Source organism: Tursiops truncatus, chromosome 7, assembly GCF_011762595.2.
Source record: "Tursiops truncatus isolate mTurTru1 chromosome 7, mTurTru1.mat.Y, whole genome shotgun sequence".
In the NCBI taxonomy this organism is placed as follows: Eukaryota; Metazoa; Chordata; class Mammalia; order Artiodactyla; family Delphinidae; genus Tursiops; species Tursiops truncatus.
The window spans coordinates 87,964,436-87,990,712 of record NC_047040.1 but is presented as its reverse complement, the minus strand read 5'-3'; the positions used below and the strand labels follow the sequence as shown (position 1 = coordinate 87,990,712).

Genomic DNA, 26,277 nt, shown 5'->3' with positions numbered 1-26,277 from the left:
AACAACTGATGAAGAAACATAGTTCTATAGTCATTTTTGAAGCTGGAAGAATATTTTCTCCATTTCTTGTGCTATTCACAATGTAGCAACTACAGCCATGACATACTTTTAAGTCCAATCTACATTTTAACCATTTTTTTATTCACTACTTTCTTAAGTCTACAGTAGGCAATCAACAAAGCAATAAATGAAACCCTGATTTATTTTGTCTGCCAATTTTCATGGTATAAATACTCCCATCATGGCCAATTTCAAGTTACCAACACGATGTCATCAGACAAGACACTGGAAAAAGATGCACAGGATGCTTTGTCTCTGTGGTCTCACCACTGTGAACTGCCTTTCCTTAAGAATGTCACGTTCTTTTTAACCTCCAGGTGTTTGCTCAAGTTGTTCTCTCCACCTAGAACCTAGAACACCCTCCCCATTCTCTATCCTCATTCCTTGAGCTTAGCTTCAGATCTTCCTATGTCAGGTGGGCCAGAACTTTCCCTGAGGAACCTTCCCTGCCCTTTCTGAATTAGGTAAGCCCTTCATAGGACCCTAGAGCATCCTGTGCTTATCCTTGCAGTGATACTTATTTCATTTGACTGTAAATGCCTTGGTGCACTTCTACACCACCTGGCTGGGAATTCTATGGTGTGGGAGGCACGCCGGCCTTGTTCAGTGTTTTCCAAACATTCAGAACGACACCTGGCAGTTTGTTGGCTCTCGGCAAGTCCAGGTTGGATGCAACGCTGATGATTCCAAGGAGGAAAAACCAGAGCACTGAGATGATAAACATGCGGCCATGTGGCTTCTCCTTCAGGTTATAGCTGTATTATTTTGAAGTTCTTTTAAAGACCTGAATTTTTTTTTTTTTTTTTTTTGGTACACAGGCCTCTCACTATTGTGGCCTCTCCCCCTGCGGAGCACAGGCTCCAGACGCGCAGGCTCAGCGGCCATGGCTCACGGACCCAGCCGCTCCGCGGCATGTGGGATCTTCCCGGACCGGGGCACGAACCCGTGTCCCCTTCATCGACAGGCGGACTCTCAACCACTGTGCCACCAGGGAAGCCCTAAAGACCTGAATTTGATTAGATGAGTAACTGGTTAGCAATAAAGTGCAGCACCAGCACCGGCTTACGGGAACACCACCCTCTACAGTCCTGAAAGCCCCCCAGGGATAGAGAAAGTTGTTAAAAAGCCATGCCTAATTATTCAAGCAAGCAAAGAAGGATCTCTAGTCACTGGAATCCAGCTGCACATTTGCCTGCCTTATTCCATCAGCTTGGGAAACTGAAATACTCCACCTAAGGTAATGACAGATCTTTTTTTTTTTTTTTTTTTTTTTTGCGGTACGTGGGCCTCTCACTGTTGTGGCCTCTCCCGTCGCGGAGCACAGGCTCCAGACGCGCAGGCTCAGCGGCCATGGCTCACGGGCCTAGCCGCTCCACGGCATGTGGGATCTTCCCGGACCGGGGCACGAACCCGTGTCCCCTGCATCGACAGGCGGATTCTCAACCACTGCGCCACCAGGGGAGCCCCCCAATGACAGATCTTTTAACCAAGGTTTGCCAGGAGTAGAGTAGCTACGTCTCCTCTGTAGTGAATATGAGCCAAATATGAACATGAAATCTTGACAAAACTTCCTGACTTTCCAACCCGATATACTTATTTTGCAGATAAGGAAAAGTTATGACACATTGCCTCATCTGTCAGATACACGCTTAATTTGAGTCTCAGTTGCAGTGATCATCACCGGAACAGAGAAAAATGATGCTTTTGACAAAGCAAGTCAAAAAAGGTTGTGTCCTCCTCATATTCTTTTGAAAGGCAATCCTATTCAAGTGTAAAACGGAAACCACCCCCAAACTCCACCTCCCAACACACAGTATTGAAACCTAAGAAAAGAACAGCACAGTATTAAATACTATTACTCTGCAGCTAGTACAAAAGGACAGAGATTTGCATTAGAACAAGTGCTAAAAGAGCTGAGCTTCAGGCAAGGAAAGATCATTATTTATAACAAGCTGATCTGCTTCTATATGATTAACGGAAGAACAGTGAATTAATGTTGTTATCTTAATATTGTTTAAATGGCCTCTAGATGTGGTGCAAAGCCAAGCCAGACGGAGTGGTTAACACAAAATAAATGTCAATCCAACAGAGATTTCTGGGAAACATTTTCACCCGGGAGTAGAATTTACTTAATTAATGGCTTCAAAATGATAAGCTCTGATAAGCCTCTGCTGGTTTTATTTTACTTGGGGAAACAGGACACAGCCCGATTTAATGGGATTTTCTTCAGAGACTGGTAAAACTGGTAAGCTTCTGGATAATTATCAGCCATTTTAATGATTTCTTCCCTTTCAAAATGTAGTTCCATGCCCTAGGTTATCTGGAGAAATGGATGAGGCAAGTATGAAACTAAAATGGTAATGTTTTATTACCTGTAGCTATAAGTGTCTGCTTGAACAGGAAGTTGGGTTAAGACATAAACAACAAGCTTACTATTACCTGTGAAATAAGGCTTCATTAAATGACTGCTTTAGAATCAGTTGTCTGTCCATAATAGGTAAAACTCAGTGTTAAAGCAGGTTTAGATGGAAATGTGTTACTAATTGCCCTGAGACTAGAAAGGCCTCTATAAAGTGGGCTAAGTAGGAGCCTACATTTCGGGGATCATGTTCCTGCCCTCAATGCAAGCTTTAGTGCAAGAAACCCTTATCAGTGATTTCCCTGGACATTTTTCTTTCTAGCACTTAAAAATTAAACTACATAAGATGAAGTTGTGGGCTTCCCAGGTGGCGCAATGTTTGAGAGTCCGCCTGCCGATGCAGGGGACACAGGTTCGTAACCCGGTCCGGGAAGATCCCACATGTCGCGGAGCAGCTGGGCCCGTGAGCCATGGCCGCTGAGCCTGCACTTCCGGAGCCTGTGCTCCACAACGGGAGAGGCCACAACAGTAAGAGGCCCGCGTACCGCAAAAAAAAAAAAATGAAGATGTGGGCACAGGTCAGGCTGGAGGTAGACACGTATGCAAAATTAATATTTATAATACTTGAGATTTAAACTTAGAAGAATATTCCAATTATCAGCAATTGGGATATTCATAAATGATTTCAAGGATGTCTGGAATAGCTTACAGAAATACACCCAAAGATACCAGAGGCTTTGCATTAATATGGGATATGAGAGAGAAAGAGTTTTCCATTTTGTCAAAGATTCTTCACATTAATGTAGTAGGGAACCGCTGGATATCCAATCAGCAGGTACCATATGTTTAACCCAGTAAAATCACCGTGACTTTACTCATCTCTTCTCAGATAATAATGGGAAGGTTGGAACATTAGAAAGTGTCTTCACCATATTAGGTTTCTTTCTTCTTCTTTATTTTTTCAGGACAGCCTGTGTCCCCTGCAAAAATACACAAAAGTCCTATCCCTGGTACCTATAAATGGGACCTTTTTTGGTAATAGGGTCTTTATAGATGTAATCAAGTTATGATGAGATTATTAGGGTGAACCTTAATCCAATATGACTGGTGTACTTATAAAAAGAAATTTGGATACAGAGACAGACAGCCACAGATGATGACAGCAGAGATATAGGTAGAATGCCATGTGAAGAGGGAAGCAGAAACTGAAGTGATGCCTCTGTAAGGAACACCAAGGATTGCTGACTTTCACCAGAAGCTAGGAGAGATGCAGGCAACAGATTTCCCCTCAGAAGGAATCAACACTGCTGATACCCTGATTTAGGACTTGTATCCTCTAGGACTCAGAGAATAAACTTCAGTTTATTCTCTGGTAAGCTACCCAGTTTGTGGTACTTTGTTATGGCAGCCCTAGGAAACTAATACTGATTTTACTACTGAGGAGTGGGGTGCTTCTATAATATCTAAAAATGCAGAAGTGATTTTGGAATTGAGTAATAATGGGTTGAGGCTGGAAGAATTTTGAGGCATTTAATAAAAAGAGCCTAGATTGCCTTGAAGAGACTATTGACAGAAATATGGGTGTTAAAGGTGCTTTTGGTGAGGACTTAGAAATGAGGAACATATTATTGGAAAGTGGAGGAAAGGCAGTCCTTGTTATATAGTGGCAGAGAAGTTGGCTGAATTATTTCTACTGCTGGGAGGCAAGGAGTACTTGTCAGTGATGAACTTAGATATTTAGCTGAGGAGATTTCCAAGCAAAGTGTGGAAGGCACAACCTGGTTTCTCCTTGCTGCTTATAGCAAATGTGAGAGGAAAGATAAAGTGAAGAAGGAATTCTGCCTTAAGACTGCCTCAAAACACAGTCTAATATACCACATTTATCACTTATTGTTTATCTCTTTCTCTCCACCAGAAGGGAACTGCACAAGAGCAGGTATATTAGTCTGTTCTGTTCACTGATGTTTCCCAACTGCCCAGATGCTCATAGTTGCTCAGTAAGTATTGAAGAATGAATGACATTAATGAAATTAATGCATGGGGCCAAACTTCTCAAAATGACTTTCGTGCCTAAATTTTCTAAAAGGCATATAAGGGATTCATTCTTCTTATAGCTTTTGTAATTAGAAAAAATATATATAATTTATCTCCAAATGAAAACAATTTACATGGCTATAAGTGAGTCATTGGGTTTTACACAACAAAGATATTGACATAAAATAGGAAATTAAAATTTACCTAATAATGGGACTCAAACTAGGGACTCTTCTCTGAAGGAGGAGAATTAAAGAGTTTCAGAAAAAGATTAGTTTAGCATAAAATAGATAACTAATAAGAACCTGCTGTATTACAACAAAATAAAATAAAATTCCAAAAAAAAAAGAAGAGTTTATAGAGATGCAATTTTGAGGCCACATATGAAACTGGTTCTCAAGCAAGGTCTTAGCATTTTATTCTTAGGATGAGATTTGGTAACAGCTGGATAGAATTTAATACCATAAATCCTATAAACAGTAATAGCAAACAAAGATCCAAGCCTCCACAGAATACATTAAGGCCATAAAAAATGATGGCTGTCTTTATTTTTAAGTTAATCAGACTGCCACCTTTAATCCCTGTTGTTTTAAAAATGCTACATAAAATGATATAGGATTTCTATGAACAATCCAATATGTTAGGCAATGAAAACAATAACCAAATTGACGTTGCCCACCCCCATTCTCTTCTCAATAGTTTTCTTACATGGACATGCCTACTCTTTAAAGGATAGTTGATACTCTGCAATTAGTTAAAAGTTTTATCTTCTTTGTTGTTATATTTACATATATCCCACATTCCAGCAAGAGAGAACATTAAATACACTATTTAGAAAGATATTTTAGACATAAAAATACTACAGTTGTTATATTTTTCATTCATATTAAAACATGTACAATTAGGAAAATTTCTTTACATTCCTCAATGTTATAACCATAGTTAACTTTTTTTTTATTTTTGCAAATACCAGGTACCTGATTAATGTTTACCAGACATATATACTTTCAATCATCCATGTGCTGCTTCCAATGTCACATTACTAAGATTTTTCAGACTCTCTAATCTCTGCCTTCTTTTCCCAACTCCTTTCAACTCCAAGTTGTCTTTCAAAGACAGTCCTCTACTTGGGTAATCAAATCCATTCTTCAAGTCCCTGCATACATACACCTGCCATGCCTTCCCCACCTCCTACAGGTAGAGTTATGCAGTCCTTCTCTTTATTCTATGTTTATTTTAGCATTTGGAGCATATATCTATAAAACAGCATACTGCATTGTAAATACATTCGGGGGCCTGCCTCCTTGATGCGATTGTGTACTTCCTTGCCAAGGAAGCAACTGTGTTTATTTACACTTCTATCTCTAGTGCTTTGACAAGTGCCTGACACAATTTAGAGCCTCAATAAATATATACTGAACAAACATACAAAAAAGAGAAGTTTTGGGAGAAGAAACATCAAGTCAATAGTTATTTTTGTGCTATTGCTATACTAAGTCAAAGCATTATAGAAAATATATAGACTAAATATATGACCATCTTTATTTCTCCTGGTGCAATTTTAAGGGTCTCATTTAATACGGTGAGGTATCATTTGGCTGGACTGCAGAACAGAATTGTGAATATTGGCCTTTAAAGTAATCTTCAGACATCAATGTATGTGTTTTTTTTTAATAAAAATTTCCCTGGATTTCTCACATTTGTCAACGCTTTCCTCACTTAGCCAGCCTCTTCTTAAACTTCTAGGATTATGGTAAGAGAATATGAATTTTCCTCTTCAAAAAATATAACTGAAGTTATTCAGTAAGAAGAGTTCAAAGCAAATCCTCCTATCATACTGATGGATTATCAAAATAGGAGAAGTAAATTTAAAATTAAAAAAAACTTCAATTTAATTACCATATTGGTACTGGTGCAACAACCACTATAGAGAAAAGTATAGAGGTTCCTTAAAAACCTAAAAATAGAACTACCATATGATCCAGCAATCCCACTCCTTGGCATATATCCATAGAAAAGCATAATTCAAAAAGATACATGCACCCCAATGTTCATTGCATCACAATAGCCAAGACATGGAAGCAACCTGAGTGTCCACTGACAGAGGAATGGATAAAGAAGATGTGGCACATATATATAATGGAATATTACTCAGCCATGAAAAAGAATGAAATAATGCCTTTTGCAGCAACATGGATGAACCTAGAGATTATACTAAATGAAGTCAGGCAGAGAAAAAATATTATATGATATCACTTATATGTAGAATCTAAAAAGATTATACAAAGGAACTCATTTACAAAACAGAAGCAGGCTTACAGACTTTGAAAACAAAATTATGGTTACCAAAGGGGAAAGGTCGGGGGGAGGGATAAATTAAGAGTTTGGGATTAACATAAACACACTACTATATATAAAATAGATAATCAACAAGGACCTGCTATATAGTACAGGGAACTCTATATTCTGTAATAACCTACATGGGAAAAGAATCTGAAAAAGAATGGATACATGTATATGTATAACTGAACTACTTTGCTGTACATCTGAAACTAACATAATATTTTAAGTCAACTATATTCCAATATAAAATAAAAATTAAATTTAAAAAAGAACTGACAGGTAAATATTAGTTTTATAGGGAGTTGAGGCTATGTTTTCAAGAAAGAGAATGGAGACATGCTATGGACTTGTTGCAATGAGAATCAGAAAAACGAAGCCAGCTTCCAAAAGGCTGAAAGAGAAATAATGTGTCTTTGCTGGGTGTGAGTGAATATGCAAGCACCCGGTGGCAGGCATCTTGTAGTCTACAGAGGAAAGAACAGAATGTGCCCTTAAATAGGAAATTATTGTCCTCTCTCTGGTGCTTTTCCCCTGCAGTCATTAGTTGTCACTGAATCAGACCCTTTAATGATTTGGTGGAAGGTCCTTCTTCATTCCTCTAAAAGTGAGATATCCCCTCTGCCTTGGATTCATTAACAAATGAAAGTTCTATTTATTTCCACTCATAAAAACAGTTTAATGCCTTTTCTATATAACACAATCTAAATCACTTTCATTATTCAGTTATTCTCTCATTTCTTCATTCATTAAACACTTGCTTGCTCTTTCTATGTTCCTCTCATAGTAGACAGATGTGTGAGTGAATAATGCTACAACAGAAATAAAAACTAAGCACCATGAAAACATCTGTAAAAAATAAATGGATTATTTGTGTGCAATCTGTTTGACGTCTATCTAAAGATTCAATCAGTTAGGATGCTATTAAGATAGTTTAATTCTTATTTTTAGACTAAGAGAAGGTCAGTGGGAGTGGAAAGGAAATTATACTTGAAGTACAGTATTGTGGCCTGCTAAGTTTACCTGATCCCCTACCCATAGCCTCTGCTGAATGTATGGACCTACGTTTCCAATGTCACTCTTCTGCACCCCATTTGATAGGATTAAAGTGGGCACCTGAATTTAGGGAACCCATCCAGAGGCTGAGCTATGCCATTTTTTTTTTCTCTCCAGTATTTGAACTAAGAAGTAATACACGGATAGCACAACAAAAATAAACTTGTGGAGTTCAAGTAAGTTGCATTAAAGTAAAGTATCATAGGGAAGATTCCAGGGTTTCCTCTGCTGTAGTCCCACAAGGCAGTCTTGACCCAGAATTGCTCTCCTATTAGAGCCCTACTGATTTCTTGCTAGTCCGTGGCTCCTATCTTGGTTGACTTCTGTATATTTTAAAACTTTTACCCCACCCCTCACATCAATCTGCTTTTCTTGAGCTTTCTTTAGGGAATTTCTGTGCCATATAATCAAAGAGCCTGGGCTTGAATAGAAAATATTTGCTCAACTAATTATCTGCTCTCCAACTACACTTCAGCACTCTCATCCATCTTCATATTTGTTTCTCAGTAACCTGTGAAGTCTTTAACAGCTAAGGGGCTAACATTTTGTGAGTACTTTATTCTCACAACAAGTTTATGCATTGGGACATTATAAGCCTCATTAAATCTTTGTGAAAATAATAAATAATTCATATGCCAGAGATTGGGGAGATACAATCTAGGGGAAATGATATTTGATTGGATGAAGAAAAGCCAAAAATGATTCTACATTCAATTAATTTGCATTATAATCTGATTGGTTTCATTTAAATACGTGTTAGGGAATTTCCTGCTTTTGAAAATGTATAATCATCAACTACATATTAAAAGTATGAGTTATTAAGAACCTAAGAGGGTGTGTGAATTAATGAATTCAAATTATCTGGAGCTTAGTTCAACAAGAATATCAAAAGTGCAATTTCTCTCCACAAATATAAGATTAGAGAGTAGATGCTTGGATTTCTTTGGGACGAGATTAAACTGGCAGAACACAGAGGTAGAGCTCTTATTTACCTGTTAAGGAATCAAGTGTTCTGGGAGTACCCTAAATTGAAAACAAGTGACCACCCACTCTAAAACCATCCTACTACCAGATTAAAGGGCTAATGTTGACGACTGTCTAGCATTATTATTTCATGCTACTTATAGTTGGCTATTTTTTGAAGTCAAGATACTTTGTATATCCATGAGTGACTGCAGTAAAGATTAGCAAAGGAGTAATTGGTGACATGTATCTTCCCTTTCCAGGAGCAACATTTTACACAGCTGTTACATAACACTGATTATTCTAAAAACCTAAATGATAAAGGCATGACTGGCTGCATCTCTAAAAGATGATAGTTGTCATTACCCTAAGCCATAAAACCAATAGAAATGGCATGTGGAAGAAGTAATAAACATTCTCTTTTCTTTTTTGAAATTTATTCCAGACACATTAGATACTAGAAGGAAATGATACAGTAAACACTTTTCACTTTTTTTTTTAATAAACTATGATGTTATTGTAGTGAGTTAAAAAATGATTTTCTTACATTTTGGAAATATTTATATTGAATATATTAATACATATTTTATATAATTATTTCCAGTTGGAATCATTCATGGTATAACAACCCTGTTACAAAATTAAAATATATGTAACCATTAGGAATATAAAATCTTAGAATCTTTAAAAATCAGTGCTCATAACTTATCTTCTTCTCCTACCGCATTTTTACACTTTATTTTTTGACACTTTAAATAAAGCTGCCCTTTGAGAACCCATTCAGTTGAAGTCTCGGTTATAGTATTGATTTTTTAAAGTGGCTTGTATCATTCAGGTTAGTTGGACATACTGGGAAAGTTTCCAGACCTTGGCAAAAACCCAAAGTGAACTTTCCTCCAAAAAGTCAGGAAGAATTTCATTAACCTTTTAGTAAAAAAAAAGGTGTATTTCTCATTTGTTCAGCTCTAAGGCCATGTATTCCTGGGAGAACAAAATAGCCAGACCATAGCACAATGATCTTTATTTACATCACAGTTTATATTTGAAAAAGTAAAATACTAGGACTGTCTCTACAGCCAATAAATGGGTAGCTCCATCATTCACACTTTCACAAACACGTGACAGTATGTATGTTTATAATACCCTGGAATGATCATCAGTGCTCATAATAATGTCACTGAGTCAATGCAATATTTTGAACTTTTTTCTTAACTGGCAAATAAAGATTAAGTGAAAGGAGGGAAACAAACATCTGTGAATTTAGAATAATTTTAATTATCTCTGATCACAAAATATAAATAATGGCCAATTCTGACCATTTTCTATTGTATTGGTGATAAATGACAAGGTAGAAAATTCCAGAGAAGCTAAGTTAGAAATAAACAAGCAGAGGAATTCAGGCAAAACTTTTTATCGTCAGTGTTCTGCTAAGGTTTATTCCATAAAGTGAATATTTCAGAAGTTGGTGACCTCAAGACATTTTCTCAAACTAGAAGTAGAATTAAATTAATCACACAACTGCCTCAGTAATGTCAAAAATTAAGGGTTATTTGGACAATAATTAGTAAATCTCAATACTTTCTTAGACTAGGCAAAACTTTACAAAATTAAAATATTTAGGTTTAGTAAGAACTTTATACTGGGGGAGGCCAGAAAATGGAATAGTTTCTCTGACAAGTTTGTGAGAGGTGTTCCTCTCACAATTTTGAATTTGTGGGTTTGATGTGAAAATAAAGGAATAAGGAAAATATTCAGGGGAGTAAGAAAGAAGAAAAGATGGGGAAGGAGCAATAGATCCAACAAATAACTGAAATATTATTCATCTCTCTCATTTCACACCAAGGGATTTAATTAATTAATGTATAATTTCTAGTATCTGTCTCTGTTTAAGAGGAAAAATTGTGACTTCAAACATTGTACATTATACATTTGGTCATCTATGAACATCACATACCCAATTTAAAAATTTCTTTATAGAACTTAGAATGGTGTTTTTTTAATGTTAAATAAAGATGAAATGGATTCTTTTTGATTTATGTGACTTTCATGTCAATTACTGTACTTAACTTCCTTGTTAGAACTTGCACATCTGCTACATATCTTTCAATATATTTAGAAACTGCCCTTTGAACTTCAACTTCTTTCTAGCACATCAGTAATGTGATTCACGTTACCAATGGCTGCACTAACTATTCCGAGACTAGGTAAGAATCCATTTTTATTGACTTGCTATGTATACATACAGTCTCTTTGGAAAATAAAGAGGAAGAGTTCATTGTCTTTGCAAATAATACTGGCCAAATATAAGAAAGGATTATCAGTAGCTATCCTATTTTTGTGCTGCTCTGGTGACATTGTGAACTTGTGACGTTCTTTAGGTAGTTGCCCTGCTGCTCACTCCAAATTTGTCAGGTTATTTGGCACCTGGTCTGACCTTAATGTCTAGAATGAACTGCTGAGCTATGAAGTGTTCTGATTTTTCGATGCTTTGCCAAATTCCTCCCCCTGTCCCTGCCACCTTTAAAATAACAAGGTCAATCACACAAAAGAAAGATGGCAGAGTTTCAGGTCCAGTGATGCTGATTATCAGCATAACACACAGAGTTCAGCATGACATCAACTCGTCCTTGAAGACCATGGCAACTCCAGCTGAAACTGGCTAAGATTACCAAAAAAAAAAATTGTGAATGAAAGTTCCCGTTTTTCTAAAGACACTTCATCAAACAACTAAAAATGTACATTTTAAAATCTGTTTTCAAAACTATGGTCACTTAATTAAAAGTAACATTAACATTTTCTTGAAAAGTTAACTTGCATTGACTATGACCAAATAAATAAATTCTGAAATAACGAAGCAACCAGAGTCTTCAAATTTGACTTAATTGTGGTTGCTAAAGTGTGGGGGGGGCAGATTAGGGAGGGATGGATTGGGAGTTTGGGATTAACAGATGCAAAATAGTATATGGAGAATGGATAAATAACAAGGTCCTACTACAGAGCACAGGGAACTATATTCGATACCCTGTGACAAACCATAAAAAGAATATGAAAAAAGAATGTATATATCACTTTGCTGTACAGCAGAAACAAATACTTCAATAAAATAAAAAACTGACTTAATAAATTACATGGTTGATATGAAGAAGTTGTTAAGATGGTAAAAAAAAAAAAAAAAAAAAAAAGACTATTGGTGAAATTGGCAAACCAGGCCCTAAACTATAGGGAATCCTTTCTATTATTTGGATTAAGGAGAATTCCAGGGCATTCCAGAAAGAAATGCCCTGAAAAAGAAGTAATTCACACACACCTTCCATTCTTTCTCTTTGCCTAAACACTGCCTATGTTTTATCTTTCCTAATCTTGGGGCAGTAATCCCCTCTCTTCTTGAAGTACAGGCTTGTGTTATTCGGCCGTATGTACTCTCACTTTAAAATATCCTCAATCCTACCAGACAAATATCATAGTGTTACCTTAGACATCCCCACCTCAGTATGCAAAGCTGTGATCCCCTCTTCAATAGGGCTAATGAGACATGTTATGAGTTCTAATACATATAGAAATAGGATTAGTACACAATTGGTACACAGACTGCAAGGATTAAAATCAGTATATAGTATATATGCATATTGTCTACAGGACGTTAACCACAAGTAAGTAAATCTTTACTTGAAAACCCTTAAAGGCAGCTAGTATAGGGTGTAATTTTTATTCATTCAAACAAAATTTTTATTGAAGACCAGACATATGCATAATGCTGTGCATACTGAGTAGATATTTTATCATAGACTTTAAAGTAGGAGAAATGTCAGCAATCTGCTAACATTTTGTACATGAGGAGAGTAATGCCCAAAGACACTAAATAACACATCTAAATGTATCTAGGTGCCCTCACTACCCTATTTACAGCCTAGTTTAATAAGAGAGGACTGGAATACTGGCATTATGTTCGTTCCACAAAACCATGGTTTGTCTTCATTTGGAATAGCTAATGTATGCTTTTTATATCTACTCAGAAGATTCCTGCCTTTGGAAATGAAACAATATTAAAAATATTGGTGAATATATATGTATATTATATAATATATATTATATATACCTGATATCAAGTTTACAATTTAAATGATTACTATTTTCAAAACCAAACTTTATTTTAACATTATTCATTTTCTCAGTCTCACTTTCAAAAATGTAACTCAAAGGGGCAAAATAATAATATCTTCTGCTCCTAATAGCAAATTTTTTCTAGCCCTCTTTTTAGTAATTTAAATTAAAATGTTGTTTACTGGTCCTCCTCTTCCCTCTTTTTAAGTCAGAGAATTAATTCAGCCAATGAAGTCTTCAATGAGGCACCAACACAATGCCAACATGATTCAGCAGAAGTGTATGTAATTATTCAAACCTGGAATGGTACTTTGAGTGATGTAATTAATGTTATACTCAATGACAGGATATTTCAATTGCCTGAGATAATGGATTTTTTAAAAATATGTTGGATCATATATCCATCTTAATTAGGGTTAAGGAAAAGTCAAAAGAAAGCCAGATAAAAAGCATACTAAGGATATTAGAAAAATATTATCTACCTGTGAAATCTTCTCTAATCTTTTCAAACACTCTTTCCTTTGTGCTTCTATTTTGCCCACTTCTTTTAACCTTTTACCTGTCACTATAATTTACCTTTTCTCTCCAGGCATGGTAACTGATGTACTCAGAACTCAGTACATGTTTGTTAAGTAAATGAATGAATACATTGAATAAATGAAGTATGCATTTACATGCAATGTTAGATATCTTGAACTTTGCAATTATTTTTCACATATATCAGTGCTACCTAATTATAGCTGATCATAACAATCACCTGGAATTTTTATTAACTCTCCCTTGAAGAGATTTTGGTTTTGACTGGGAAACTTAAGTGTGCCCCAGAATGGTTATATGACCAGGTAGTTTGGAATGATTTCATATATATGTTGCATAGTTTGACAGCATTAAGAAAACGCATTTAACTTTATATTATTTATATTTTCAATGGAGTAATTAATCATCTATTCTAATCTTATGGGGAGAGTCATGGCAAAAGTTTATCCAGTTCATATATTTGAATACTAGGAATAAATAGGTTTAATTTATGGCATGGGCCTTTATAAAATTCACAATACTTGAGGAGAATAAAAATATTTTATGAGAGACCAGAAATAGACACACATAACTATAGTCAACTGATCTTTGACAAAGGAGAAAGGCAATACAATGGAGGAAAATAGACTTTTCAACAACTGGCCATCTACATGCAAAAATATGAATCTATATCCAAACTTTACACTCATCACAATAATTAACTCAAAATGGATTATAGACCTAAATGTAAAATGCAAAATTATAAAACTCCTAGTAGGTAACATAGGAGAAAATCTAGATGACCTTGGGTATGACAATGACTTTTTAGATACAACACATAAGATATAATCCATGAAATAAATAATTGGTAAACTGGACTTCATTAAACTTTAAAAATTCTGCTCTGTGAAAGATATTATCAAGAGAATGTGAAGATCAGCCACAAACTGGGAGACAGTATTTACAAAAGACATATCTGATAAAAGATAAAAGAAAAATACACAAAAAATCTTGAAACTCAACAATAAGAAAACTGACAATCTGCTTAAAAAATGGGCAAAAGGGGTTTCCCTGGTGGTGCAGTGGTTGAGAGTCCGCCTGCCGATGCAGGGGACACGGGTTTGTGCCCCGGTCTGGGAAGATCCCACATGCCGCAGAGCGGCTGGGCCCGTGAGCCATGGCTGCTGAGCCTGCGCATCCGGAGCCTGTGCTTCGCAACGGGAGAGGCCACAACAGTGAGAAGCCCGCGTACCGCAAAAAAATAAAAAAAAATAAAAAAAAAAAAAAAACGGGCGAAACACCTGAACAAACACTTCATGAAAGTAGATGCATAACAAATAAGCATAGGACATGACAGGATTGCTCAACATCATATGTCACTGGGCAACTGCAAATTAAAACAACAGTGAGACACCACTCCACATCTATTAGATTGGCCAAAATCCAAACCATAGATGACAGCAAATGCTGCTGAGGATGTGGAGCAGCGGGAACTCTCATTCATTGCATGTGGGAATGCAAAATGGTACAGCAACTTTGAAAGACAGTTTGGTAGTTTCTTACAACACTCAACATCCTCTGACAATATGATTCAGCAGTCACTCTCCTTAGTATTGACCCTAAATGTGTTGAGAACATATGTCCACACAAACACCTACACATGGATATTTTACACAGCCTTATTCATAATTGCCAAAACTTGGAAGGCATCAAAATGTCTTTCAGTACGTGAACGAATAAATAGTGATATATCTAGACAATAAAGTGTTATTCAGAAAAAGAAATGAACTATTAAGCCCTGAAAAGACAAGGGGAAATTTTTAATGTATATTACTAAGTGAAAAAGCTAATCTTGAAAGGCTACAGTTTGTATGATTCCAACAGAAAACTATGGAGACAGTAAAAAGATCAGTGGTTGCCAGGGGTAAGGAAAGAGGGAGGGATGAATAGGTGAAGCAGAGGGGATCTTTAGGGCGGTAAAACTATTCTGTATGGTAATGCCATGGTGGATACATGTCATTTTACATTGTTCAAAACCCATACAACAATGTATTTTTTTAAAGCATACAATTTATAACAGCAAGAGTGAAACCTAAAGTAAAACATGGACTTTGGGTGATGATGATGTGTCCAAGTAGGTGCATTGATTGTAGCAGCGTGCCATTCTGGTGGGGAATGTTGATAATGGGGGAGGCTATGAATGCGTGGAGCAGGGAGAATGTGGGAAATCTCTGTACCTTTCCCCTAATTTTGCTGTGAACTTAAAGCTCCTCTAAAAAATAAAGTCTATGTTAAAAGTAAATTATCATACAATATAGCAACAATCTGACATATTTTGAAGGTTTAGAATTAGCCCACACACAGTAGGTGGCTGGGAGAAAAGAGCAACAAGGGTCTCTGATCAGGGAATAGGATTCTAGGACCCTGTATCTTGCTATTAACTTAAGAATCTTCGTCTAGACTCCGAGATTCCTGAGTCACAGTGCCACAACCAAATACCATTTTTCTAACATTTTTCGTAATGTTGGTAATAATAGAAGATGAAAATCAAATTGCAAGCACAACTTTTCTCTCTTGATTTGACGGATCAACGGAGATAAAGGTAAACATATTGAATTCAGAAAAGAGGTATGTCTCAGAAAAGTCATTAGCACTGTCCTTGGGCTTAGTGTTTTTCTCTACCCTTATAACTGCATTCACTTCCTTAATATTAGGTGTGGGTTGATTAGAATTTAACAAAACAAGTTTCTTGGTGGAAGAGTTAATGCTTTTTAACAGAACTCCTCTGCTGGGTGGCCCATAGGAATTTAAGCAGCTGGCTTTTAATCAAAATAAACATGTGAACAAGGTAAGATAAATGTCTCTAAATCTGCAAGCAAGGGTGCGAGTGGGGGAGGGAGGGCAGAAGCTATAACAATTGTCTATTATGAAGAAGTATTTTATGAAAATGTTACACACACCATCTCATTTAATTTGCGAACCAACCTATAACATAGGTATTAATTGCCATTTACAGATGAGAAGCATTATGTCCAAAGGTCACATACTCCTTAGGAGACTAAGCTAGATGTGTAAGTGATATCTAATTTTTTTCAAACTTACTATGAGCAATGACTTCTAAATGTCTTTGGAAAAGCAAGACTCACAGCTTCCTAATATATTACATGCCCAATGGTATTTTTACCCTTCATTTACTAAAGTCATTTCTAGTGGGGAAAAAAAGAGGGTGTGGGGTATGAGAGAAATGGAGAAACAACCAAAACTAAATGCAGTAAGCTACCTGTAATTCTGCTACCATAGCCACATCCCCCAATTTAAACGTCATTCCTTACAGGGAGCTTTCTCTGACCCCTAGACGAGGTTAGGCTGCCACCACGTGTTTACAATACTTTAAATTAGCTGTTTGGTACCTCACTCCCTGAGCAGTAAACTCTTGAGGTAAGGTATGATATCTGCCCCATGAATGCACAAACCCACCATCCTGGCTTTATTCACAGTGCCTGGAATACTTTATAAATACATAGTGAACACAATAAAAAAGATTTGAAGTCATATAAGTGCTGCTTCTACCCTAAGTAACTGTTATGAGCAAGAACCTTGCCATGAAAACAAGTTCCAAATACCCTGCCTCCATCCTTTCCACCTTCTGCAAATCTTAGGAGGTTGATATTTTCAGCACTTAACTCTAAATGTAACTTGGGTTTTTTAATCAACTGTTTTAGGAATTGGACTTCAAAGTGAAAACACTGAATTTAAGGTTAATAAATCAAACCAAGGCTATGGCCAAATCCTCTTTCTTCCTACGGACAATCCATATCCTTCAAATGACCCTTGCAGAGAATGGATTCCCAGCCAGCTATGTGATTAAATTCTCTGCTCCCACTAAGAGGGAAGTCACTAAAAACCTAAGGGAAAATGGCAAGACAGAAGAGCAATCCCACCCCCACGTCAAGACTTTTATAAGTTGGATCAATACAATTTTCAAAGCACCCACAGAAACAAAACTAATATTCTAACCTCATCCAAGGTCTCTTGCATCCTGTAGCTAACAAAAGGCAATATTCTACCACCCACAGCAGTAGCATAATGTTCCCTGCCACTGTGGAAATGTTATATTGGATAAATGGACCACACTGTGGCTATCGGATTAAGAAACGTCTACAGGGTCTCAGACCACCACATACAGGAAACTACAGGTGTTCAGCACAGAACAGAAAGTGCCTACTATATTGATTTCTACAGAGCTCAAGGCAAAGGTAAAAAGAATGAGACTGTTGGAAAAAACAATACTAAGTCACTAGGCACGAAGGAACAGAAAATCTCCTAAGCAAACTTGTGGGGACAGAATCAAACTCCCAGACAAAAATTCAGTTAAAGTAACCACTATGAGAATTTAACTGTCACACTCAGAACTTCCCCACATCTTGAACTACCAGTCCCTATTTGAATTACAATTTCATCTTTTATACAATTTTGTGGGGATTTTTTCATTTTAATTTAGCAAAGATTTCCCCAATCCCTTGCCCCAGACTAATCAAATAAAATATAATCTAAAAGCTATAGCAAATCATGTTGGCATGATAAGGGTCACTAATTAATTAGTAACTACCAGAAAACGTCTGCAAGGGATGTTGCAATCAATGTCTGGAGTCATGTTTTGAATTACCTGACATCTCCCTTACCATATAGTTTACTACCAAACTTGCCATGTCATATTACCCTTTAGGAATGCTCTTCAGTCTCTTAAGATTTTTTTGTTTTGTTTTGTTTTCCTAAGTGTACCTTACTTTCCTCCATCCTTACAGGTTTGGGTCTTTTTTTCTTATTTTTCTGAGGTATAGTTGATTTACAATGTTATGTTAGTTTCCAATGTACAGCAAAGTGATTCACTTATACATGTACATACATATACTCTTTTCATATTCTTTTCCATATACTTTTCCATTGTAGGTTATTACAAGATATTGAATATAGTTCCCTGTGCTATACAGTAGGAACTTGTTGTTTATCTATTTTACATACAGGAGTTTTATCTGCTAATTCCAAGCTCCTACTTTATCCCCTCCTCTCTCCTTTAATAACTACAGGTTTATTTTCCATGTCTGTGAGTCTGTTTGTGTTTTGTAAATAAGTTCATTTGTATCATATTTTAGATTCCACACATAAGTGATATCATACGATATTTGTCTTTCTCTGACTTACTTCACTTAATCTGATAATCTCTAAGTCCATCCATGTTGCTGCAAATGGTATTATTTCATTTTTTATGGCTGAGTAATATTCTATCATATATATATACACACACATCCCAAATCTTCTTTATTAATTCATCTGTCAATGGGCATTTAGGCTGCTTCCACTCTTGGCTACTGTAAATAGTGCTGCTATGAACATTAGGGTGAATATATCTTTTCAAATTTGAGTTTTCTCTGGATATATGCCCAGGAGTAGGACTGCTATATCATACGGCAACTCCATACTGTTCTCCATAGTGGCACTACCAATTTACACTACCACAAAAAGCTTAGGAGGGTTTCCTTTTATCTACACCCTCCCCAACATTTATTATTTGTAGATATTTTAATGATGGCCATTCTGACCATCACTGAGGGGAGGTGATACCTTATTGTAGTTTTGATTTGCATTTCTCTGTAATTAGAGATGTTGAGCATTTTTTCATGTGCCTGTTGACCATCTGTATGTCTTCTTTGGAGAAATCTCCGTATAGGTCCTCTGTCCATTTTCTGATTGGATTTTTTTTGTTAGTAAGCTGTACAAGCTGTTTGTATATTTTGGAAATTAATTTCTTGTCAGTAGCATTGTTTGCAAATATTTTCTTACATCCTGTAGGTTGTTCTTTTGTTTTGTTTATGGTTTCCTTTGCTATGCAAATGCCTGTAAGTTTGATTAGGTCCCATTTGTTTATTTTTGCTTTAATTTCTATCGCCTGGGAGACTGACCTAAGAAAACATTGGTACAATTTATGTCAGAGAATGTTTTGTCTATGTTCTAAGAGTTTTATGGTATCCTGTCTTATATTTAAGTCTTTAAGTCATTTTGAGTTTATTTTTGAATTTTAATTGTTTTATACAGCAGGTTCTTATTAGTCATCTATTTTATTCACATCAGTGTATACATGTCAATCCCAATAGCCCAATTCATCACACCACAACCCCAACCCCCCGCCACTTTCCCCCCTTGGTGTCCATATGTTTGTTCTGTACATCGGTGTCTCAATTTCTGCTCTGCAAACCGGTTCATCTGTACCATTTTCTAGGTTCCACATATATGCACTAATATACGATATTTGTTTTTCTCTTTCTGACTTACTTCACTCTGTATGACAGTCTATAGATGCATCCGTGTCTCTACAAATGACCCAAGTTCGTTCCTTTTTATGGCTGAGTAATATTCCACTATAAATATGTACCACATCTTCTTTATCCATTCGTCTGTCAATGGGCATTTAGGTTCCTTCCATGACCTGGCTATAGGAAATAGTGCTGCAATGAACATTGGGGTGCATGTGTCTTTTTGATTTATAGTTTTCTCTGGGTATATGCCCAGTAGTGGGATTGCTGGGTAATATGGTAATTCTATTTTTAGTTTTTGAAGGAACCTCCATACTGTTCTCCAGAGTGGCTGTATCAATTTACATTCCCACCAACAGTGCAAGAGGGTTCCCTTTTCTCCATACCCTCTCCAGCATTTGTTGTTTGTAGATTTTCTGATGATGCCCATTCTAACTGGTGTGAGGTGATACCTCACTGTAGTTTTGATCTGCATTTCTCTAATAATTAGTGATGTTGAGCAGCTTTTCACATGCTTCTTGGCCATCTGTATGTCTTCTTTGGAGAAATGTCTATTTAGGTCTTCTGCCCATTTTTGGATTGGGTTGTTTGTTTCTTTAATATTGAGCTGCATGAGCTGTTTATATATTTTAGAGATTAATCCTTTGTCCATTGATTCATTTGCAAATATTTTCTCCCATTCTGAGGGTTGTCTTTTCGTCTTGTTTATGGTTTCCTTTGCTGTGCAAAACCTTTTAAGTTTCATTAGGTCACATTTGTTCATTTTTGTTTTTATTTCCATTACTCTAGGAGATGGAGCAAAAAAAGATAAGAGTGTTCTTCCTATGTTTTCCTCTAAGAGTTTTATAGTGTCCAGGCTTACATTTAGGTCTCTAATCCATTTTGAGTTTATTTTTGTGTATGGTGTTAGGGAGTGTTCTAATTTCATTCTTTTACATGTAGCTGTCCAGTTTTCCCAGCACCACTTACTGAAGAGATTGTCTTTCCTCCATTGTATATCCTTGCCTCCTTTGACATAGATTCATTGGCCATAGGTGTGTGGGTTTATCTCTGGGCTTTCTATCTTGTTCCATTGATCTATGTTTCTGTTTTTGTGCCAGTACCATATTGCCTTGATTACTGTAGCTTTGTAGTATAGTCTGAAGTCAGGGAGTCTGATTCCTACAGCTCTGTTTTTTTCCCTCAAGTCTGCTTTGGCTATTCAGGGTCTTTTGTGTCTCCATACAAATTTTAAGATATTTTTGTTTGAGCTCTGTAAAAAATGCCATTGGTAATTTGATAGGGATTGCACTGAATCAGTAGGTTGCTCTGGGTAGTATAAACATTTTCACAATGTTGATTCTTCCAATCCAAGAACATGGTATATCTCTCCATCTGTTGGTATCATCTTTAATTTCTTTCATCAGTGTCTTATAGTTTTCTGCATACAGGTCTTTTGTCTCCCTCGGTAGGTTTATTCCTAGGTATTTTATCCTTTTTGTTGCAATGGTAAATGGGAGTGTTTCCTTAATTTCTCTTTCAGAATTTTCATCAATAGTGTATAGGAATGCAAGAGATTGCTGCGCATTAATTTTGTATCCTGCAACTTTACCAAATTCATTGATTAGCTCTAGTAGTTTTCTGGTGGCATCTTTACGATTCTCTACATATAGTATCATGTCATCTGCAAACAGTGACAGTTTTACTTCTTTTCCAATTTGTATTCTTTTTAATTTCTTTTTCTTCACTGATTGCCGTGGCTAGGACTTCCAAAACTATGTTGAATAACAGTGGTGAGAGTGGACATCCTTGTCTTGCTCCTGATCTTAAAGGAAATGCTTTCAGTTTTTCACCATTGAGAATGATGTTTGCTGTGGGTATGTCGTATATGGCCTTTATTATGTTGAGGTAGGTTCCCTCTACGCCCACTTTCTGGAGAGTTTTTATCATAAATCGGTGTTGAATTTTGTCAAAAGCTTTTTCTGCATCTATTGAGATGATCATATGGTTTTTATTCTTTAATTTGTTAATATGGTTTATCACATTGATTGGTTCACTTATATTGAAGAATCCTTGCATCCCTGGGATAACTCCCACTTGATCATGGTGTATGATCCTTTTAATGTGTTGTTGGATTCTGTTTGCTAGTATTTTGTGGAGGATTTTTGCATCTATATTCATCAGTGATATTGGTCTGTAATTTTCTTTTTTTGTAATATCTTTGTCTGGTTTTGCTATCAGGGTGATGGTGGCCTCACAGAATGGGTTAGGGAGTGTTCCTTCCTCTGCAGTTTTTTGGAACAGTTTGAAAGGATGTGTGTTATCTCTTCTCTAAATGTTTGATAGAATTCACCTGTGAAGGCATCTGGTCCTGGACTTTTGTTTTTTGGAAGATTTTTAATCACACTTTCAATTTCATTACTTGTGATTGGTTGTTCATATTTTCTGTTTCTTCTTGGTTCAGTCTTGGAAGGTTATACCTTTCTAAATTTGTCCATTTCTTCCAGGTTGTCCATTTAATGGGCATAGAGTTGCTTGTAGCAGTCTCTTAGGATGCTTTGTATTTCTGCAGTGTCTGTTGTAAATTCTCCTTTTTCATTTCTAATTTTACTGATTTGAGTCCTCTCCCTCTTTTTCTTGATGAGTCTGGCTAATGGTTTATCAATTTTGTTTATCTTCTCAAAGAACCACCTTTTAGTTTTATTGATCTTTGCTATTGTTTTCTTTGTTTCTATTTCATTTATTTCTACTCTGATCTTTATGATTTCTTTCCTTCTGCTATCTTTGGGTTTTGTTTGTTCTTCTTTCTCTAGTTCCTGTAGGTGTAAGGTTAGATTGTTTGAGATTTTTCTTGTGTATTGAGGTAGGCTTGTATAAACTTCCCTCTTAGAACTGCTTTTGCTGCATCCCATAGGTTTTGCATCATCGTGTTTTGTCATTTGTCTCCAGGTATTTTTTTATTTCCTCTTTGATTTCTTCAGTGATCTCTTGGTTATTGAGTAACGTATTGTTTAGCCTCCATGTGTTTCTGTTTTTTATGTTTTTTTCCCCTGTAATTCATTTCTAATCTCATAGCATTGTGGTCAGAAAAGATGCTTGATGTGATTTCAATTTTCTTAAATTTACTGTGGCTCAATTTGTGACCTAAGAAGCCGCTTTGAGTTTATTTCTGTGTATGGTGTGAGGGAGTGTTCTAACTTCATTGATTTATACTTAGCTGTCTGGCTTTCCCAGCACCACTTGCCAAAGGGACTGTCTTTTCTCCATTGTATATTCTTTCCTCCTTTGTCAAAGAGTAATTGACTGACCATAGGTGTGTGGGTTTATCTCTGGGCTCTCTATTCTGTTCCATTGATCTATATTTCTGTTTTTCTGCTGATACCACTCTTTGATTACTGTAGCTTTGTAGTATTGTCTGAAGTCTAGGAGGGTTATGCCTCCAGCTTTGTTCTTTTTCCTCAGGATTGCTTTGGCAATTCTGGGTCTTTTATGGTTCCATATAAATTTTAGGATTATTTCTTCTAGTTGCATGAAAAATGTCATGGGGAATTTGATAGGGGTCACATAAAATCTGTAGACTGCTTTGGGTAGTACTGCCATTTTAACAGTGTTAATTCTTCCAATACAAGAGCATGGTATATCTTTCCATTTCTTTAAATCATCTTCAGTTTCCTTTATCAGTGTTTTATAGTTCTCAGCATATTAAGTCTTTCACCTCCTTTGTTAGGTTTATTCCTAGGTATTTTTTATGCAATTTTAAAAGGAATTGTTTTTTACTTTTCCTCTTTGATATTTCATTGTTAGTGTAAAGAAATGCAACAGATTTCTGTAAATCTTGTATCCTGCTACCTTGATCAATTTGTTTAGCAGTTCTAGTAGTTTTTCTTAGCATCTTTAGGGTTTTCTAAACTATATATAAGGTTTTCTATATATAGTATGTACAGGGTTTTCTATATATAGTATCATGACATCTGCATATAATGACAATTTTACCTCTTTCCTTCCAATTTGGGTACCTCTTGTTTTGTTTGATTTCTGTGTCTAGGACTTCCAATACTATGTTGAATAGAAGTGCTGAGAGTGGGCATCCTTATCTTGTTCCAAGGTAAGATTTTAACAAGGCGGCTTTCAACTTTTCACTGAGTATTATGTTGGCTGTAGGTTTGTCATAAATAGCTTGAATTATGTTGAGAAGTTTACTCTAAACCCACTTTGGTAAGAGTCTTTATCATGAATGGATATAAAATTTTAACAAATGATTTTTTTCTGCATCTATTGAGATCATGTGGTTTTTGTCATTTGTCGATGTGGTGTATAACACTGATTGATTTGCATATGTTGAACTATCCTTGTGACCCTGGGATGAATCCAACTTGATCGTAGTGTATGATCTTTTTTATGTGTTGTTGCATTCAGTTTGCTAATATTTTGCTGACAATTTTTGTATCTATATTCAAAGACATTGGCCTCTAATTTTCTTTTTTGGTAGTGTCTTTGTCTGGTTTTGGTATCAGAGTGATGGTGACTTCATAGAATGACTTTGGGAGTGTTCCCTCGTCTTCAGTCTTTTGGAAGAATTTGAGAAGGATCAGTATAAATTCTTTTCTGTATGTTTGGTAGAATTCCCCAGTGAAGTTATCCAGTCCTGGACTTTTCTTTGCAGGGAGTTTAAAAAATTGTTTTTTCTTCTTCAAGATGCGTATTGGAGCACTCTGTTTCTCATGGCTGGTCAATAATATATTGTGATCATCTCCTATCTTATTTTTGATACTACCCATAAAGGCTATAAATACCAAATTTTATGTATATTTTAGTAAAATTGTATATATATATATATATATATGTTTATTAAAGAAAAACCCATATAATAATTATGTAGTATTTATAAATGAATAAAGACTCATGGCACTTAAAACATTTAATAATTAGCAAATGACTATTTTCAGTTCTCCACCACTCAAGTCAGACATCTGCCTGTGTCATTATTTTCTTTACTCTGTTACTCTCTGTCTAGCATCCATGCATTTCTTCTGGAAGTTTCTCCTACTGTGGCTGCCCAATTTTAACGTAAGCCTCATTCATTATATTGTTTCCGTATCCTGAATACTTCCTGAACAAAGTTGACATGATGAGAACTGTCAGTGCCATACTGTTCATTCACATAAAATACAAATTTAATTTGAAATTATTCCAGAGTCTGGTTTAAAATTCATTTTTTTTTTTTTTACTTGTAAAGAGGCTGCTTGAGAGTAGGGGGAGACTTAATATTAAAAAAAAAATTTTTTTGTTCTTTTGTTGGACCTAACAGATTTAGGCAATTAATGCAGAATGAAGACTAAATGAACTAGAGAGATAGTGTTCAACCATGCCATAAAAATTGATCAATGTTCCTCAAAGTTGGTCTAGCTCTGTACCAATTACTCTCAATAACAAAATATTTATAGACCGTGGGCTGTGAGAGTGTATTGTGTATTGTGTTAAGTGTTGCAGGAGTTAAACAAAAGTATAAAGCCTTCCTCTTGGACAGAACCATCATTTTCCACATCATCACAAAGAAGGATAATAGCCTAAACCATTAACTTCTAAATATGTTTTGGATTTAATAAGGATCAAATCTCTTTATGATCTTGATATTCCACCCAATATCAAATTGACTTTTATCTTCAAATTTAGAATTTTCTACCTGAAAAGTATTTTGGGTATTTCTCGGTATCCTTTTATTTATATATTGCTTTGGTCACCCATGAGAATAAGGTGATAATTAGCCCCTTATAAACACAGAATAACTGCATAGTATATAATAACTCAAAAGACAAAGCTCTGCAAACCTTTGGGAATGCCCATATTATCTGAGTTGGTCTGTTCTTGCTCTAGCTGCTATAATTGTGTATTCCATTCACATCGTATCATCAAAATGACCGAGGTGAATATTCTGGTTATAAGGAAAGAACTATAAACATGTATATGGATATGGAATTAATAGACCCACAGAGGTCATCTCACCCTTGAGACAGACATATTACTTTCAAATCATTATTACAGCAGACTTGGGGATAGTCAGGTATCTAGAATCCAGCATAGAAAAAGTTAACCTCAAATATTAAACACAAAGTATTTTCTGATTCTTTTTCTTCCAGGGAAGTGTTTCCCTTGAATTCACCAATTTAACTCCAGAAACAATTAATGTAAGAGTTTTGTTATATTTATATTTTTACTGTAGTAAAATATGCTAATATAAAATTTAGCATTTTAACCACTTTTTTTTTTTTTTTTTTTTTTGCGGTACGCAGGCCTCTCACTGTTGTGGCCTCTCCCGTTGCGGAGCGCAGGCTCCGGACGTGCAGGCTCAGCTGCCATGGCTCACGGGCCCAGCCGCTCCGCGGCATGTGGGATCCTCCCGGACCGGGGCACGAACCCGTGTCCCCTGCATCAGCAGGCGGACTCTCAGCCACTGAGCCACCAGGGAAGCCCCATTTTAACCACTTTTAACTGTACAATTCAGCACATTAGTATATTCACAATGTTTTGTAACAATCACCACTATCTATTTCCAGAACT

The 26,277-nt window shown here is 36.1% G+C and overlaps 1 protein-coding gene across 1 annotated transcript in view; it reads right to left on the bottom strand.

Moving 5' to 3' along the window:
* LRP1B (LDL receptor related protein 1B) overlaps positions 1-26,277 on the bottom strand; it is a 1,432,692-nt gene that overhangs the window by 1,214,122 nt on the left and 192,293 nt on the right. The window lies entirely within an intron of this gene.